The sequence below is a fragment of the Mizuhopecten yessoensis genome, unplaced genomic scaffold (genome assembly GCF_002113885.1).
Source record: "Mizuhopecten yessoensis strain PY_sf001 unplaced genomic scaffold, ASM211388v2 scaffold2977, whole genome shotgun sequence".
Taxonomy (NCBI): Eukaryota; Metazoa; Mollusca; class Bivalvia; order Pectinida; family Pectinidae; genus Mizuhopecten; species Mizuhopecten yessoensis.
The window spans coordinates 501,435-518,641 of record NW_018404814.1 but is presented as its reverse complement, the minus strand read 5'-3'; the positions used below and the strand labels follow the sequence as shown (position 1 = coordinate 518,641).

Genomic DNA, 17,207 nt, shown 5'->3' with positions numbered 1-17,207 from the left:
AGCTGCCAATGCCCTATAGTTGGTAAGTGGATACCTCACAACGGGTGCTTCATGAACCCTCATCAGACAAATGACCAGTAAAGCTTATGTACACATGTTCGACAGTGACAATCGCATCGACAACAATCGATACTGTCATCACGATTGCCACCTCGTACAAATATACATTTTTCACACTCTTTATGGTCGTCTGTCAGATTAAGGTGACGGAGTACAAACTCTAGCTATCGAAACGTCACACATAAACATCTCACTAGTTTTGTTAAATGAACCTGTATATGATATATATTTATCAATCCGTACCAAATATTTCTAAAAATGTAAATCATTAAATTCGTATTAGTAAACACTAGTTAAGAACCTCAGTAATGTTCTCACGTTTGTTATCGAAGGAGACACCCCCATCGTACGTTCATTATAATATTGTTCTTGCCGAGACAACCCCATCGTACGATCATTATAATATTGTTCTTGCCGAGACAACCCTTTTCTTACGATCATTATTATATTTTTCTTACCGAGACAACCCCTATCGAACGATCATTATATTTTTTCTTGCCGAGAGAACCCCTATGGAACGATCATTATTATATTTTACTTGCTGAGACAACCCCTATCGTACGATCATTGTCATATTTTTCTTGCCGAGACAACCCCTATTGTACGATCAATATAATATTGTTATTGCCGAGACAACCCCTTTCGTACGATCCTAATAGTATTTTTTCTTGCCGAGCCAACCCTTTTCTTACGATAATTATTATATTTTTCTTACCGAGACAACCCCTATAGTACGATCATTATATTTTTTTCTTGCCGAGACAACCCCTATCGAACGATCATTATCATATTTTATTTGCTGAGACAAACCCTATTGTACGATCATTGTTATTTTTTCTTGCCGAGACAACCCCTTTCATACGATCACTTTTATATGAAAAAAAATGCCGAGACAACCCGTATCGTACGATCATTGTTATATTTTTCTTGCCGAGACAACCCCGTACGTACGATCATTATTATATTTTTCTTGTCGAGACAAACCCTACCGTACGATACCAAGAGGGTAAGAGTGGGGGATAACTCAAGTAGATTTATAGAGAAGCTACTGTTACAATGTACTAAAATATTACACGGATTTTAATAGTACATGTTGCTAGAAATATCTTTCCATCATGGTCCCATATCTGCAGGTCGGGGTTCAGAAAAGAAAACACATGATGCTACCCACTTCATGATCGTGGGAGGCTGCTAATGTGGTAACCCCCTGCATAATTGGGGATTTGGGTTTGTGTCTTCTGCTCTGTGGACGTAAAAGCGACCAAAATAAATCTGTTGCACCCATTGAAATATTTGAGGTATTTGTGTTATTTTCTACTTCTAATTACCTTTCGTTTCCTTGGCAATGCCTCACTTCTGGCTTTAAAGTTGAGCGTTCGCCCATGGCCAGGTGATCAGGAAGGCAATGGGTTCTGTCCCCAGGCCGGGACATACAAAAATCCTTAAAAATGGTAGTTGTAATTCCCTGATTAACTTTCAGCATTTTGGGTAATGGCAACACTGGTTCGCCTGCTGTCAGGATGTGACCGGCGGATTTTCTGTGCTGGGTGTCTTCGGCATGATATTTCAGCGAGGTAGCACTATAATGTCGGCATCCGCGCTATCACAAGGAGGCATGTAAACACGTGCATACACAACACACACGGAGGCACGTCCATAAATGACCATAGCTTTTGATAGGACGTTAAACCCTTCACAACCATCCATCATTGTGCGGTTTTGGGGACAACTCCATTAGCGAAAACATCTATGAAAATTTGAATACAAATATTAAACCCATACCCAAAATGGTCTATCGTTCGGCTGTTCCAGTAGTTTCATAATTTGGAACAGCCTACAGTTTCACGGCAGCTTTCGTCACAACTGGATAGTTGGTTTCAGTTCTTTGTTTTTTCAAAACAAATTATCAAAACAATAAAAAAAAAAATTGTAATATAAAAAAGGACACATGTATTGTTACAATGTGGTCACATTTTCAAAAATACAATTGAAATAGCCGCGGAGGTATATTATTCTGACTAGATGATTTGGCTGCCATGACGAATTTCTGGTAATACAAGGGTTATGAATTGAAAAGTGTTTAGAACGTCAAACAGCCAGGACATTTCCGGGCATATTTATCACTGCTTTTATTCTACGATCACATTGTTCCAAACTATGCCATTTGTACCAATAACAAATAGATTAATTTTTATTTTAAATAAAAAAGTCATATTTACCTCTTTATTGCTTGACAACAGGTATACAAATAAAACGACAAATAGAAATTTATAAATTTGTAATAGGACGTTGTCAGCGGTTAGCCGGTTTCAAGGTCGGAAGGTTTTGTAACAGTAACGTTATTTGTGATGAAATAGTAAGGTTATTTTCGTGTGTGCCCAGCCGGAGAAACACTTTATGATCAATACAACACACTCAGAAATAGTGAATTGACAACACAGTCTTCGCTCTAATTAGTCGTGAACACATCGTGTTATGTTACCTTACTACAAAAACATTCCCATATGTATCTAATTCACAACAAAGGTTTATTGTTTTCCAAAATACGAATTGTACTCGTCAATAAGTTATGACAATAGCTGACAGCTATAACATAATGTGTGGTCTGGGACGTGGCAAGCTTGTTACGCGAATGCGTGTGTACTGCACCATCACAATTGTCATTATCGAACACGCTATTTTTTTACTCTCAAGTACTTTCATTGGGATATTTTGTTTACCTGACCTTTAAGTCCAAATAAAACTTTGCCATATTGCGGCGTCAATTGTCCGTCTGTCCGTTCGTCCATCTGTCAACCTATTCTTTAAAAAACAACTTCTTAAGAACTCTGACACACCGATTCATGATATTTGGCATTTGCAAAAGAATGTAGCATACTTGGGTAAATGACTTACAGTTTGTTAAAAAGAATGACAAGCATATCATTCCAAAATCGTTTTTGATAAAATTGTTGAAAGCTGCATTTGAATTCTTCTAAAAGAACATTGATTCTTAAGTGATAGTAATTGGTCTGAAGCTGGGCTAGCAGGCTTAAAGGGCCCCACATTATTGAATTTAGCATCCTTTTAACGTTACAGGGGTCAAACCACTAAAAGAGATCGTGTTTTTTCATATTTCATATGGACAAATGTGCAAAAACAACTTCATCTTCTGAATCATAGAGCCAATACCTGTTATTTAATAATATTAGAAGTGAATTTTTGATCTCGTTTAATTCCAACATGTTTCTTCTGAAAATAGTCTACATATCAAAAATAAAAAAGGCATTTTCTAGATAAAAATGTCTTTTTCTTGATCACACATTAACTACAGAATTGATTTTTAGAGATTGCAAGTACAAGTTTTCTCCATTCTTACATTAGTTTACTCCAATCCTGTCTGTAGCTAGTGTTTCTGCTGTTAAAAACAACAACAACACCAATACACGACTGGAAACCGAACACCACGTGCAAAAGATGAATGACAGATATCAACAGCCACGAGTTTTCTGAATGTAATTAGTGTTTTAATTACACTCTACAAACAACATGACGTATTTTCCTGCTGCCGAACCACGTCGGTGAAAAGCCGGTATATCTGGGATTGGAAATGTTCTAGAGTCGAGACTGGGATCAATAGACGTGTGTAGTTGACTTTCTTGGGTAGTAAACTTCTAAATAGTTTCCTCAAAACATCGTATATAAATTCCCGAGAGATCTATATTTAGATTGGATGACGAAATTACACATGTGTAAGCATAGGCGCCATCGTTTGTACATTGTAATACATTTGCTTTTTTTTCATAAACATTTTTGGTCGAATAAACACAGCAAGAAATTCGTAAATAATTTATGAAAATTAAAAATCAATGAGAATTTTCTGCAGTCACTAAAATGGTTCGATTTTCTGATGTATAAAATTTCAAAATTATTGATGATTAACTTAAGATTCCATAGCATTGTTAAGGAGAATTTCCTTAAATTAAGATATATTCCTTAACTTCAATAATGCCTTTTGATGCTTTATGAAAAAAGTAAGTCTGGAATTTTCTTTAAGTTAAGGGCCATTTTTGAAAATGGTGCCTGTTTGCGTAAAAATTCAAAATATTACGTGATACATATACTAAATACAACAAGGCATGTTATCTTGAATATGTGATGCCTATATCTATCTACTTTGGTGCACAGGGACCTGAGAATGTGTTACAGTTGGTATATTTTTGACATATTCTGATCTGTTTAGAGTACAAGTAACATGAGACGTTTAAGGAGTTCTGATCAAATAAGGTAACAGAAATGTCACCCCTAATGACGGTATATGAAGGAATAATGGAAACTTCTCGATGTTTGAAAAATATGCAGAGAGTTGATCTTAACCTTTAAAACGTCTAATGTTACTCTATTACACCTCATGATATGTCCCAAATATACCAACTGTGGCAAATTCCCAAGTCCCTGTGCTCAGACGAAGCACGTGTTGTGAAATGTCTAGATTCGATCTACTGCATACAAGTATGCAAATTTCCTCAAGAAATGTTTGATTGCTGGCAGCGTAGATAACATGTCTGCTCGTCATAAAGCATGTACATAAATGACAGCTGATCGGGATTTTATCGGATTTAAACTTGAAATGAATGCTTTGTATAGTGGAATTTACGATCACGACTTTGTACATTTAAATAAAAATGAACCTGATGGTGATTCGGAAGAACCGATAACCTAAATATTTGGTTTAAGGGAAGGGGGATGCTGGGAGGAGCAGGGGTGGTGGGAGGGGGCAGTGGTGCCTGGTTAAGTATGGGGAGGATGGGAAGTGGTGCCTGGTTAAGGTGTCTGGGTCGCGAGTTTGAGGCCTACGTATATATACGGTTGATGGGTTTCTCCGGCTACTCCGGCTTAGCTTTCTTCCTATACTTGGCACGTTCATAAATTACCATCGCTGTTCATAGGAAGTGAGACGCAAAAACAAACCAAACCAATGGTTTAAGAGGTCGGTTTGAGAAAAAGAATACTCATTTAACAAAGTGCGATGGGATGAACAAGATTCAACCGATGTACCAGTCAAAGATTTAAGTGGTCATTCCTCAGATTTCCAAACAACGTTTACAGTTACAAACTACACAATGTCGACATTACGATATTTACATTTGCTCTGTATTGCCACTACATAAACCTACCAAAATCATCTGTGATTAATGAGACCAACACTAAGTTGGGGTGACGATGACGTCATTGCAATCGTGACGTTATTTTCATAGCATCGGGGATACTTTGGTTGTTTCATTTACTGAAAATCTACCTGATTCGAGAATCTAAATATATTATTTTTCCACAAAACCCCCACAAAACTATTATCACAGCAGTTGCGTTTTTCGAATCATTTTTTTAGATTAAAAACAATTTGGGTCGTAAAAGTGTTCTCCTCGTTGACATTTTATTAAATTACAAACGTACATTGACTTCAAAGTAAAAGTTGATATTTTTCAAAGATGTTGTATCATATTATACCTGAGAGTGAATTTAGAAGGGGTTTACAACCATTGATTATTAACGGATTTTGAATAATTCAGACCTATTTTTAACGCCTGTTTTTTTCGTTTTACGTTAGGAAACCCATGCTTATTTTCGTTTAAACTAAGGAAACCCTGGCTTATTGTCGTTTTATGTCAGAAAACCCTGGGTTCGAGATATAAGATATATGTGTGCGTTTGTTTGTCACGACATGCTTTACTTGCAATATTATCTCCCTAACAAGTTTGCCCTGGGCTTATTACTGGTAACTCATGGTCACTTGCTTAATGAATGGTTGATTGACCTTTTTCTTCTGATGAAAAATCAATCAAAACTCGTTCGTGACTTTATCAGAAGTCCTTGATGTAATATTTCATACCAACATTATACGCTTACATGTACCGGAAGTTAGCATATACATCAATATTGATGGAAGAAATTTGACGTGACCATGAAATGGCAATTTCTTGTCATAAATACGATCTGTTTTATTTTTTCTTTTGTTGTTGGTAATATGGCTTAAAAATGACTTAAATACAAATGGGAGGGATAAAACATTGATCAATGCACCCTAGCGGCGATAAGGAGAGAGTACTCTTACAAACCAAAAAGTGATGCCGATTGTCTGGATGCTGTCCAATTATCGTCCAAAAACGTATCACGTGATGAGCTGAATGAGGTTATATATAGTCTCAGGAGGAAATAGAAAGAAAACAATGGTTCTGGTGTGTTACAAGATTTAAAACGGTCAAAAGTTGCCAACAGTACGCTTACCTATGTAGCTTATAACGTCTGGTCAAAACAGTAACCTCCCCTTACAGACGGAAATCGTTTGGCGGTCGATGAACTTGCATACTGACAGCAATGGCGTTAAGAGTAAGGAGTGCATGGGGACAGGTTTCAAAGATGGTTTGGTAAAGAGTTAATAAAGAGTAAATACGTATGTAGCATTTTCGGGAGCTGTCGAACAGTAAACATATTTCAGTAGTTTATTTTGTGAGCAACCAACTTACGTGACTCCCATAGCTCTCAGCTATAGAGAGAGCGTGCAATATATTGATTCACAACCCGCCATTTAGGTTACCGGACGGTGTAGACATTTGCTGTAGATGTTATGTAAATATTATCTTAAGGCGCATATGAGAGAATTTTAATCTGCTGCTAGTTGGAAGCAATTGTTATGTTGACTGACGGGAGCGCATCTAGCGGCAAAATGTGTATCGTTACAAACGTGATAGAGCAAGGATGGTCACAATCACTCTACGGTTTTAAACCAACTTTAGGTGTTTTGTTATGCAATGTCCAAATATGGACATAAACCCGGAATGTCCAACAATGAATTGTTTACCAACCAACATTCAATGTCGACGATCGCAGTTATGAATCATTATACACGCTCTTGAACATATCATGTGGGACGAATATAACTCTGCATGCACGCAATACCCTTGGTACGAACCGGTGTTCCGAATGTTTGCTATTATAAATTCTGAACCCCCACCCCCGAGAATTCTCAAACTTTCAGTTTTATTTAAATATTGGTTATTCGGATCATGTAATGTGACAGGGTCGAGTGTCATGCTACCGTGTCAGGTTATGATACTGCAGTGAGATAGCACTCTAAAGCAGCCATTGAGTGGTCAGATCATCTTGGACACAGTACATTTGTAGATGGTGCGAGAACGTAAAAATCTCAACAAACATTTTCTATTGATCAAATCTGATTGCTCAATGGTGGGCAATGGTATCGATCCATATACTTTGATAGGTAATTTCAACCAAGTAAGAATAAACTGCCGAATAAAATAATGAATTTGATCGAAACCATTCTGCTACACTGTTTCATACAGTGTTTAAACGTAAAAATCTGATACCTTCCGAGGTTTGCTTCCCAAATGACCAAGTAGAGTATAGTAATGTTACCCACTCTCCGAAATAAGATTTCGAATCAAAGTTATCACGCATTTAAACACTGAAATTAAACCGAACGGAACTGGTTGCAGCGGTGTTATTTTTATTTAATAAAATGACAAAGTATGTCGCTAAATGAAACAAAACGAATGAGAGTATCAAATGCATAACTCTTTATAATGCAAAATAGAACCAACCGTGTTGTAACGAAATAACCATAAACTATCGCGATAGCTTTTTTATTTCTTATATTTCGATTAACAGTACTTCTACAAATTTATTCAAAGTTCAGGAAAACCAAACCTTCTACAGACTATTTGATTGGTGCTACTTGATGGAGTCTCGACTAAGCAACGCAAAGGGTATAATTATGCTATAACAATACCACAAATTGGGAGTAATCCTACTCGAGTTAGATAAGGAACGCTGACCTATACTGAGGGTGTGCTTACACAGTTAATGGTAGGTTCCATTGCTAGATTGATAAGTTGCCAACTCTTATTTATATATATAGACAGAACTGTTAAACTAGTATATGATTACGGTAAAAACCTACTAACGTTATTTCTGCCATTACAGTCATTCATACCAAATTAGGGTTATTGATTGTGCTAATCTCTCATCAGGTATAGATATACCAGAGATGACGGGGACGCCGGTCGCTTATAATTTTTCTTTCCAATACTGCCACTACACATCTTAACTTATAGACTGGCTCGCGCAATGAATAAACATCGTTGCCGGTATAGTTCAAGTGACAGATATCCCCGGTCTATCACATTCTTTCTTCCCCATAAATGCCAAATTACATATGTACCTCTGGGTCAATTAGCACAACAATGGAAATCTTTGCATTCATGACCTTAGTAGAATAAATGAACCAATAATAAAAAAAAATATTAGATCGCCTGTCTTTGAAAATGTTCTCCTTTACATATACAGGGTAATACATGTACAATAATCCATGTCTTTATAACAACATTTTGATCTCGATTTAATTTCTTCACACAATTGCCTGGGCCGTATTTATGAAACAGTTCTCATGCTCAAGCATGGAGTTTGTGCTCAAGCCGAATTTCTTGTGTCCGTTATAAATGAATGAAAACATGTCATTTTGTGAATGATTTGGGAAAACATTGAAGTGACTTAAAGCCGAATACTGATTTCAATGTTTACATTTTACTTTTTGATAGTTTTATATGATTTCGGCCAGTTACAAGAACATAATCGATACTTGAGCATGGGAACGGTTTCATGAACAAGGTCTCAGATGTTTATATATAAACTTCAGTTATTTTATAAGAATTTTGAAACAAGTTTTTCAACTCACCCTAATCACTTTTTGCTACTATCTGAACTACATCAAGACCGTGTTCATCTTGATTTTGTTCAGTTTGTATCATGCATTAATTTTGTTCTTGAATCATAGACTTTTGGTTAATCTCCATCCTGTGAGCGATGTTAAATGTTTTGTGTTTTACAAATGAGATTCACGACATGTGTTGTCTGTATAACTATTCTAGTTTCCGCAGTAATAGTAATCACCACGGATTTAAATTCAAGTTCTAAACGTAAACAAACTATTGTCAATCAGGGAACGCCAAAATAACATTTGTGAGATTAATCTTAGATCGCGATGTCGCGTGCTGGTTCGTTGACGCGTCTTTGTTTAACGTCATCATGTTTCGCATATCGAACCCCGTTTCACACCGTTTTTCCCGATTCGGAAGTTGTTTGAAATTAAGTCCGTTTTTATATCAAATTAAACCTTGGATTTCTCTTAAAGGAAAGCATGCTTTGTATAACCGAATGTAGTTTAAGACCAAACGCGGTTATGAATCAAGAGTTAGGTTACCTTATAACTGTTCATAGTAATTATATCTAAAAATCATTAGCCTAATGACAATCTGAAAATGACCTGCTGTGTGTTCTTCTCTCAATCTCTCGTTTCCTGGTCATCGGTCGGATTTCTGATTAATATCATTGTTTAACGACCGGTGTCATTTCTAATTAAGTTCTTCATCTCCGTTCCGAGGAATGGCACGTGACTTATCTGTTTTAGGTTTCTTTTTGTATCTCACAAACATTCTAATCGTCAACGTCCGTGCTGTGACTGAAGGTCATTACTGAGGAATTATGGGATTCTTACGCCGTGCTATGTCGTCTGCTCGTTTTTATGGCGGGAAGGTTTCGTGCAGCGAAACGGGAGTGAGTGAGTAGTCAAAACTGGTAACTACATGTACGAGGAGTAGTCAACTTGTGTATGTGGCTTGCAATATACAGTTTGTCAATATTTGTAAGATATCAAAAAATATCACAATTAAATTCTGTTAGAAAGTAAGAATTTCTTTCATTTACATTTCTTTATTGATATCCCCACTTATTGATGGGGTGTAGTAATCGCTTTGTCAGTACGTCCGTGTGTATGTCCGTCCGCCTGCAGTAAAAAGTTTGTGTGCAAGATATCTCATAAACCCCTGAACATATCTAATTCATATTTACACCATATTGTGGTAATACCGAGTTCTACAACTCATTACATTTTGGTGGTCAAAAGTCACGTTGAACAATCAAACTTGACAAGTTTAGAAGTGAAAATCTTGTGAAAAAAAGTCTGTAGAGTCCTTCAACAAGTTTAGTTAATATTTACACAAATATCTTGGTAGCATTGATCTCTACACCTTATTAGATTTTGATGGTCATTGGTCAAGTTAAATGATCAAAGGTCAAGCGCAAGGCGTTCGTCCGGTGTAAAAAGAACCCGATGTATAAGATAAACACCTGATAACATTAAGTGTATATTTACACCGCAATATGGTAATATCGAGTTCTACACATGATTAGATCATAGTGGGCATTGGTGAAGTTAAAAGCGTCAAAGGTCAAGGGCAAATAACTTGATTACACTTGACCAGACCAGTTTTGAAGTAAAAGTTTTGTGTACAGACACGTGTCAGCTGTTTGGTGTCCATTGATTATAAATGAGGTTGTACAAATGTACACCATTTCCTTCCATCTGATCTACCTGATCTAACGGATACATGGCCAGCGGATAGGAAGCAGGCGTTATGTGATATCTGGTAGCTAAAGGCCACTTTTGCAATTTGCATAAAGGCTTTTTGTGTTGTTGATTACATTTTTGGGGGATTTCCATCCATAATACTCACACAAGAAGAACACTCGCCCTTAAAACCATGGCTATTATCATGTAACAAGAGAAAGAAAAATGCAACGGCCTGACCGGGATACAAACCCGGGACCCTCAGAACTCTAGACGGTTGCTCTACCAATTGAGCTACCTGGTCGCCGACTATCGACCTAGTCAAATTCTGCTACAATCATAAATGTTTTTCAAGATTTAAAGTTCATCATATACAACTTCAGTAACCATCGAAAAGCTATAATTGTGGCTAAACTACTTTCAGCATCACGGTTTCTCTATAGGTTGATTAACTATCCACGAAAAGAAATTACATGACATCGGTACGGCTAACAGCCCATTGAGATCACATATTGAAGACGGTATCAAAACTCACTCATAATTTCTCAAATATCGTACTTAGTATATTTACCTTTATTTTTTTACTCATAACATAATGTCGTATGATAAAATGCTTTGAAATATCGAAAATCCGTTGGAACGCATGCATCTTAAAACAAAAATCTTCAAAACATCAGTTATTTTTGGCGTGGCAGATGCAGATGACTCGGCACACTTGAACTCTGACCATCGATCCTGTAATAACACTGCTTCACTCGTAACCTCGCCGAACTACAATCTTGATAAGGTTCCGTTACGCAAATTAAGATATCAGGTGTACACGTTATACGTTAAGTTCTGAGATGTGGCTGTACATACGGGGTAAATTGTGCATATACATATATGAGAAAAAAAATTACATTCACAATACCGATATAAAACCCTATTTATATGTATTGATTTTCTAGGCTCGGAGTAAAAAACAATTTCATTATCTTCAGATTAAGCAGAGCGGCGATCTCGAGGCTCACCGGAAACTCGAGAGTAAATAAAAATGGCGGCTATAATCGATGGACGCTGTATCATCAGCTCGCTCTTCTAATGTGATAACTTGCGTTTCATTGGTCTGGCATTGTATACAGTCTAATAAAACCGTTCCATACGTTCAGATCATCAAATATGCGCAATATAGGATCTAGGCCTGACGCTGTTAGATGTAATCTCATTCAAACAACCTTTCGTTGGCTCTGTGATGTGGAGGTTTTATCTAGACGGCTATAGAAACATTTGCCTGACGTTTTATTTGGTTTCCTGATAACAACAAATATTCAGTGAAACACGATAAGAAATGTGTTTGTTCTGCAAGAATACAGTATGTGGGGGTGGAGTGAGAATGCAGCGATAGTTATTAAGACTGTGGGGTCACAGATCTTTTGCAAGATTAATTACCTCCCTTTCTGATGTGTCAACAGAAAAATACCATGCTCGATTTGAAGCCACAATTATCAGCCTACCTCTGGGATTCAAAACCTTTTTAAAACCTTGTCAATTGGTTTCGGTGTTCTTTCTGAAAATTGAAAATCACAGTTTTACAAGCGATTATTTCTGATTAGTTAAAATTCAAACAATTCAATAAAAATATGATGCAAATAAACTTTGGACAGCTATGGCAATTCCGTGCTAGGGTGTTCAAGTCAAACGTATTTTGTTGTTTCATCGAGCGTGTGAAAATCGTACATTCGTTATTTAAGAAATAATCAACATATGCGCTTGTACTGTATTATGGTTGAATCAAAGGTGAGAAAATTCATTGTGGAAAATAACATTTTCGAATTCCCGATATATACATGTACATGTATATACCAACTTATGTTGATTATATCTATTTCATCAGATACATATGTAATTAAATGTACCTTTGTGTCTTCTTCAGTGAAGCTAAGACATCGTGACCTACGTGTAGATAACTCATTTTTTATGTATATATATATAGATGATCTGTTGTGCATGTAAACATTTGTAACGTGATACCTCGTTTTCAATTCACAAACAAACCGATGTCACATCTGATTTCTGAATTTCTAGACGTTAAGCCAGTGGCCTTGTTGTGACAGTTTACTACTGACGCACGTGGAACATTTAGATTTGTACATGCACGCGTTTACCCTCACCCGACAAAGCTTTACAACGTAATTTGTCCAAAACAAGTCACACACATTTACACTTGTATAAATTTGCAATACAGACGAAGCTTTTAGAAGAACTTTGCAGGTGCTTGGTTTGGTAGAAAAATAAAACATGCACCCGCATGTATTATTGTCCAATATTGTATGTTTTTAACCAACGAAAAGCGCCATTATGACAACCATGAGGTAGAGGAATACGTACTAATATATATGTTGAATTGTGCTGATACAAACACCACTTACACGTTTGTCACCAACATTCAGATATCATTTGACTCATTCACCCCTGAAGACACATTTGAACTCTTCCTATTCAAAGGTTGGAATAGTTCATTATGAAATTTCAGGGGTGAATGAGTTAATTAGTCAAATTTGCTTGCTTTTTTTACAAGACCATAACAATATCCCAGTAATCCAGAGGCTATCTATGAAAATGAAGGTGGCTTTATTATCGAGACACCAATTTATAGAAACAAATCTAATGCAGCGATATGTCCACAATACGTTATTTACGTCTGGCTCAATCGATCAAATTTTCCTTCTGTGTTTTTATCTCTAATTTACCGTGAGTTGAACTGGCATATTTCCGGTAGCCATTTCCTTCATATACACATGTTCGTACATAATTCGGAAACGTGCTCGATTAAAAGGAAGATTTTTTCGAACATGCGCCATTTATACTATAAGATAAAAATTCGATATAATGCCCCTCCTTTCGTTTACCGCTTAGCATATCGTGAGTTTATTTCAACATCTTCTCTTTCCCCTTTACCTGAACAATGCCTTTAAATGCACCCCTCGTTATATCGCCAAAACCCGTTTATAATGCCTTAAGGCTACTGGCATTATAATGAGGTTTCACTGTGCTTTCTACGTATCTGGTAAGTGCGCACAATGTACTATTGCAAAACCCCGTCACATTGCCGTATTTGTGATCTCCCTAATTAGCTATCCTATTTCCTATACGTGTAAAAACTGACAGGAGTCAAATTTGATAAAAAATAATTTTACAACAATTGATTATAACGTTATCTATTATATGAACAACGGAATTGGCGGTTAGCACTTTTAAAGATAAAATAACGCTGTAGTAAATATTGTTTGGAAATTGCATTACTTCTTCCCTTAAGAATACCTTATTCGATTATTAGACGAGACTGAAGTTTCAAATATGCCAAGACCGATAACGACACACACCACACGTACTGTACGTACAATGGAATACAATAAACGATCTAGGAGTTTGATTATAAACATCAGAAATAACTAAAACAAAATACACATAGCCTATCGCTTGGTTGTACTCAAAATAATTAAGTTAGGGCAAAACAAAAGATCGATGATTTTCTGTGTTATGTTTTTTTTCTGACAAATATGCATATCAAACCCCAATCAGTGGGCCTGTTTTCATTAAGTTGACGTGTGTTCTAAACGTTGATAATATAAAGCTAATTAATTTGTGTAGGCGTAGTTTCGTACACAACAATGACGTCATAACAAGTGGTTATAGAATTTACAAAATAGATGTTATTTTACAACAACATTATGAAACAAGTTCTTTTAACATACACGTTTGATGGCCCGGATGTAAGTGCAAGAGTGGCATTTATGTTGAAGAATGCCTGCAGAAATCCCTCATGGTTGGGAAAGTGAAGAGTTGTTGGATGGTGGCGCAGTGAATAGCGCACACGCCTTTCGCCAAGACGTTCAGGGTTCGATTTCCTCAGTGAAACGTGAAAAGGTATGGGGTCACCCGCCCAACCACGTGGGTTTTCGCCATGTATTCAGGTTTCCTCCCATATTAAGAGCAACTGCGCGCTTCTATCCGGGCCAACAAGAGCCATTTACAAAAGATGAAAAAATATTTCATAATTGTTGAAAAATTAATAAGGTTTATTTATGATAATTGACCAGACGAATCGAACCTTGGTCGTTTTAATGAACTGCGAGTGCTGTAAGTTCAAAACTGAAAAATGATATAATGAAACAGGATAAAAAAAAATGTCTATTTTTAAAAAAGAAAAGCAATGTGTGTCAAATAAAAATTAAAGACTGGTGTTTTTAATGGGGGCTAATGGTGATGCATGTGTCTGTCCATCTGATTTTCCAAATACGATTCCTCTTAGACACATCAAGTTAAAGCAAAGTAACTTCTAGATCGGTTTCAATTTTTGGTAAAAAAAACTGTAACAAGCAATTAAGATATAAGAATAAACTTATCCGTAGAACTTTGCGAACAAACAAAACCGCCTCCACTCCCCATTTTTTAATTATTGAATGTTTTACAAAAAGATATTTTTGTCGTAGATATTACACTATATATGGACATATTGCTGATCAAAACTCGTTCATTTGAATTTTTTGTTTAACAAGCGTAGCAGTTGATTGAACTGGCCCCCTTGTATCCGGCACTTTTTACAGACAAGCGTTATCCGAGATTAAGGCCAACCCGGATTCATTGCAGTCTTGTAATTGAGTCACGACATCGCTGCGCTTTTTCTATGGCCAATTAGCTGTCGTGTTTTGCTTTAATCCAGTATCTGACAACTGAAACTAATTGACAAAAACGTGACCGGGAATCAAAATTCCTCATTTTGCTGTTTTAACACCTCCGTTACAGTTCATAACAAACAGTCGGCGTCGATCGATAGTCTGAAGGCACCGGTTGCGTTTCCGCCGCTAGTTGTGTTTTCAAATGGTTGAACGACATGTGATGGAGGGCTACATTTTATAACGAGAAATAAACATCAAGTACTTGATCAATGAAACGTTTAATACATTCTGGATATTTTTGTAAAATAAAAACGCTTAATAGACAATGATAATATCCTATTTCTTGGCATTTATTGCCTTTATCTTTTTCAGGTATTGCTAGTTTAATGAGAAGTTTGACATATCTACCCATCTTGATGCTAAGTGAAAGAGCTAACATTATCATGACCAGAACCTATATTACATTGTCTATTCTTGCATTTCATGTTTAATCAATGATAAGCTTGAAACAAGTATGCACCTGATGTGAAATGAAAGCGTTCGGAAGACTATATGGTTAAAACCAATAAGGCACGGTATCAACTGCATCTTATCGTGACCTTCAACACTAAATCTATTTGAAGTTTGACACACAAACGATCCTGAGGTGAAATGAGAGAATTAAATGGAAATATCATTAAATAATAAATCTAAAAAAAAATAACCTTCATCTTCCATATTTTTATTGTAAACGTCGTTATTATGAATTGCGTTCAGAAAAACCAGAGAAAATAACTGCAATACGCAAAGACGGACCGAAATTCATGTATGTACGTCAACTTCTCCTATAATTAACGACTGAGTTCTAATTAAGTTTTAGTTAACGTAATTAGATTGAAAGAAGACAGTTGTTGAAAGTCACAAACAAATATTTGAATAAATCAATGACCGAACTGTTGACAATGCTTGTTTGCATAAATCGTGCTCTCTAATTGGTCGGTTGAGAGTGATAATAACCATAATTAGTATCTGTCACAGTAGAAATTCACCTTAAACCTTTATATTTCACTGGAAAAAATGCAAAAAAATATTTCTGTTTGATAGGTTTTAATAAATACTTTTATTTTTTCAGGTTCGTTTTTTTTGGTTGCGAGTGATATATCAACTGGTGAATTCAACTGATGGAAATACCAGGTAAGACACCGATTTGTTAGAAACCTGTCCAGGACAAATGTTATATCATTGTACCAGTATTTCATTGTACCGTATATGATTTTGAGAAAAAGGGATGTCGGTGTATTTAGATAACGGTGATTCGATTTCCGAGGTCACGATTCTTTGTTCGCAACACAACTATATACATGAGCTATTGTATTTATAAAAGTTCGGCGACTGTTTTCTGTGTTTGGAAAGTATCAGAGCACAGACTGACGGCTTCAATGCAACATGATCGATTCCCAATCTCAACATCTCGGGAAACTCCATCAAAGAACGGAATCATATCCCGCTTTGCCGGAGTTAGCCGTGATCTAACGATTGAATCGATTCCTTGTTTACCACTAAAATCTACCAAAGTTTTCCGACCCTATGCGAAGCTCTTTAGATGCTCTCAATTGTAAATAGGTAAATAGACAATTAGAAAGTTAGGGGGCTGCATGACACAGTTGATAGCGTACCGGCCTATCACCGTATGATTAACGTTTCGGATTCTGCAGACGGCCAGATGTTGTAGTGTCCTTGTGTAAGACACTAAGTAAATAATCAGGTTGTTCATCACCACCTGCCTAGAGTGTAGTATAATACGGTCTGAGTTTGTTACTGCGTTTTATGTGTTGTTGTATTAATATAAACTTTATTTCATTCCAAATTAAGTTGCATTACATCACATAACATACAAAGTACAGAGGAATGGGATCCGGAAACAAGTTGAAATAACTTATATAAATCCGTTTCCGAGAATGTATCTCATTAATTTAGGGCATGATGGTATAGTTACTGAATTCTATGGAAAGAAATATAAACACTTAAAACAGTAGCTTACTTTTAAACGTAGTTCAAGGGATATTTGAAATGAGAGTAAAAGAAAAGGGGTACAGGGTGGGTGGGTG

The 17,207-nt window shown here is 36.3% G+C and overlaps 1 protein-coding gene across 3 annotated transcripts in view; it reads left to right on the top strand.

The window, feature by feature from the left end:
* LOC110446747 overlaps positions 1-17,207 on the top strand; it is a 66,834-nt gene that overhangs the window by 27,222 nt on the left and 22,405 nt on the right. For 2 of the 3 annotated variants that reach the window (XM_021492044.1, XM_021492045.1), the window contains exon 2: positions 16,232-16,293. The exons of the other annotated variant lie outside the window; for it this stretch is intronic. The gene's annotated coding sequence lies outside the window, so the exon portion shown is untranslated. The remainder of the gene's footprint in view (positions 1-16,231; positions 16,294-17,207) is intronic. 3 annotated transcript variants of the gene reach the window in all.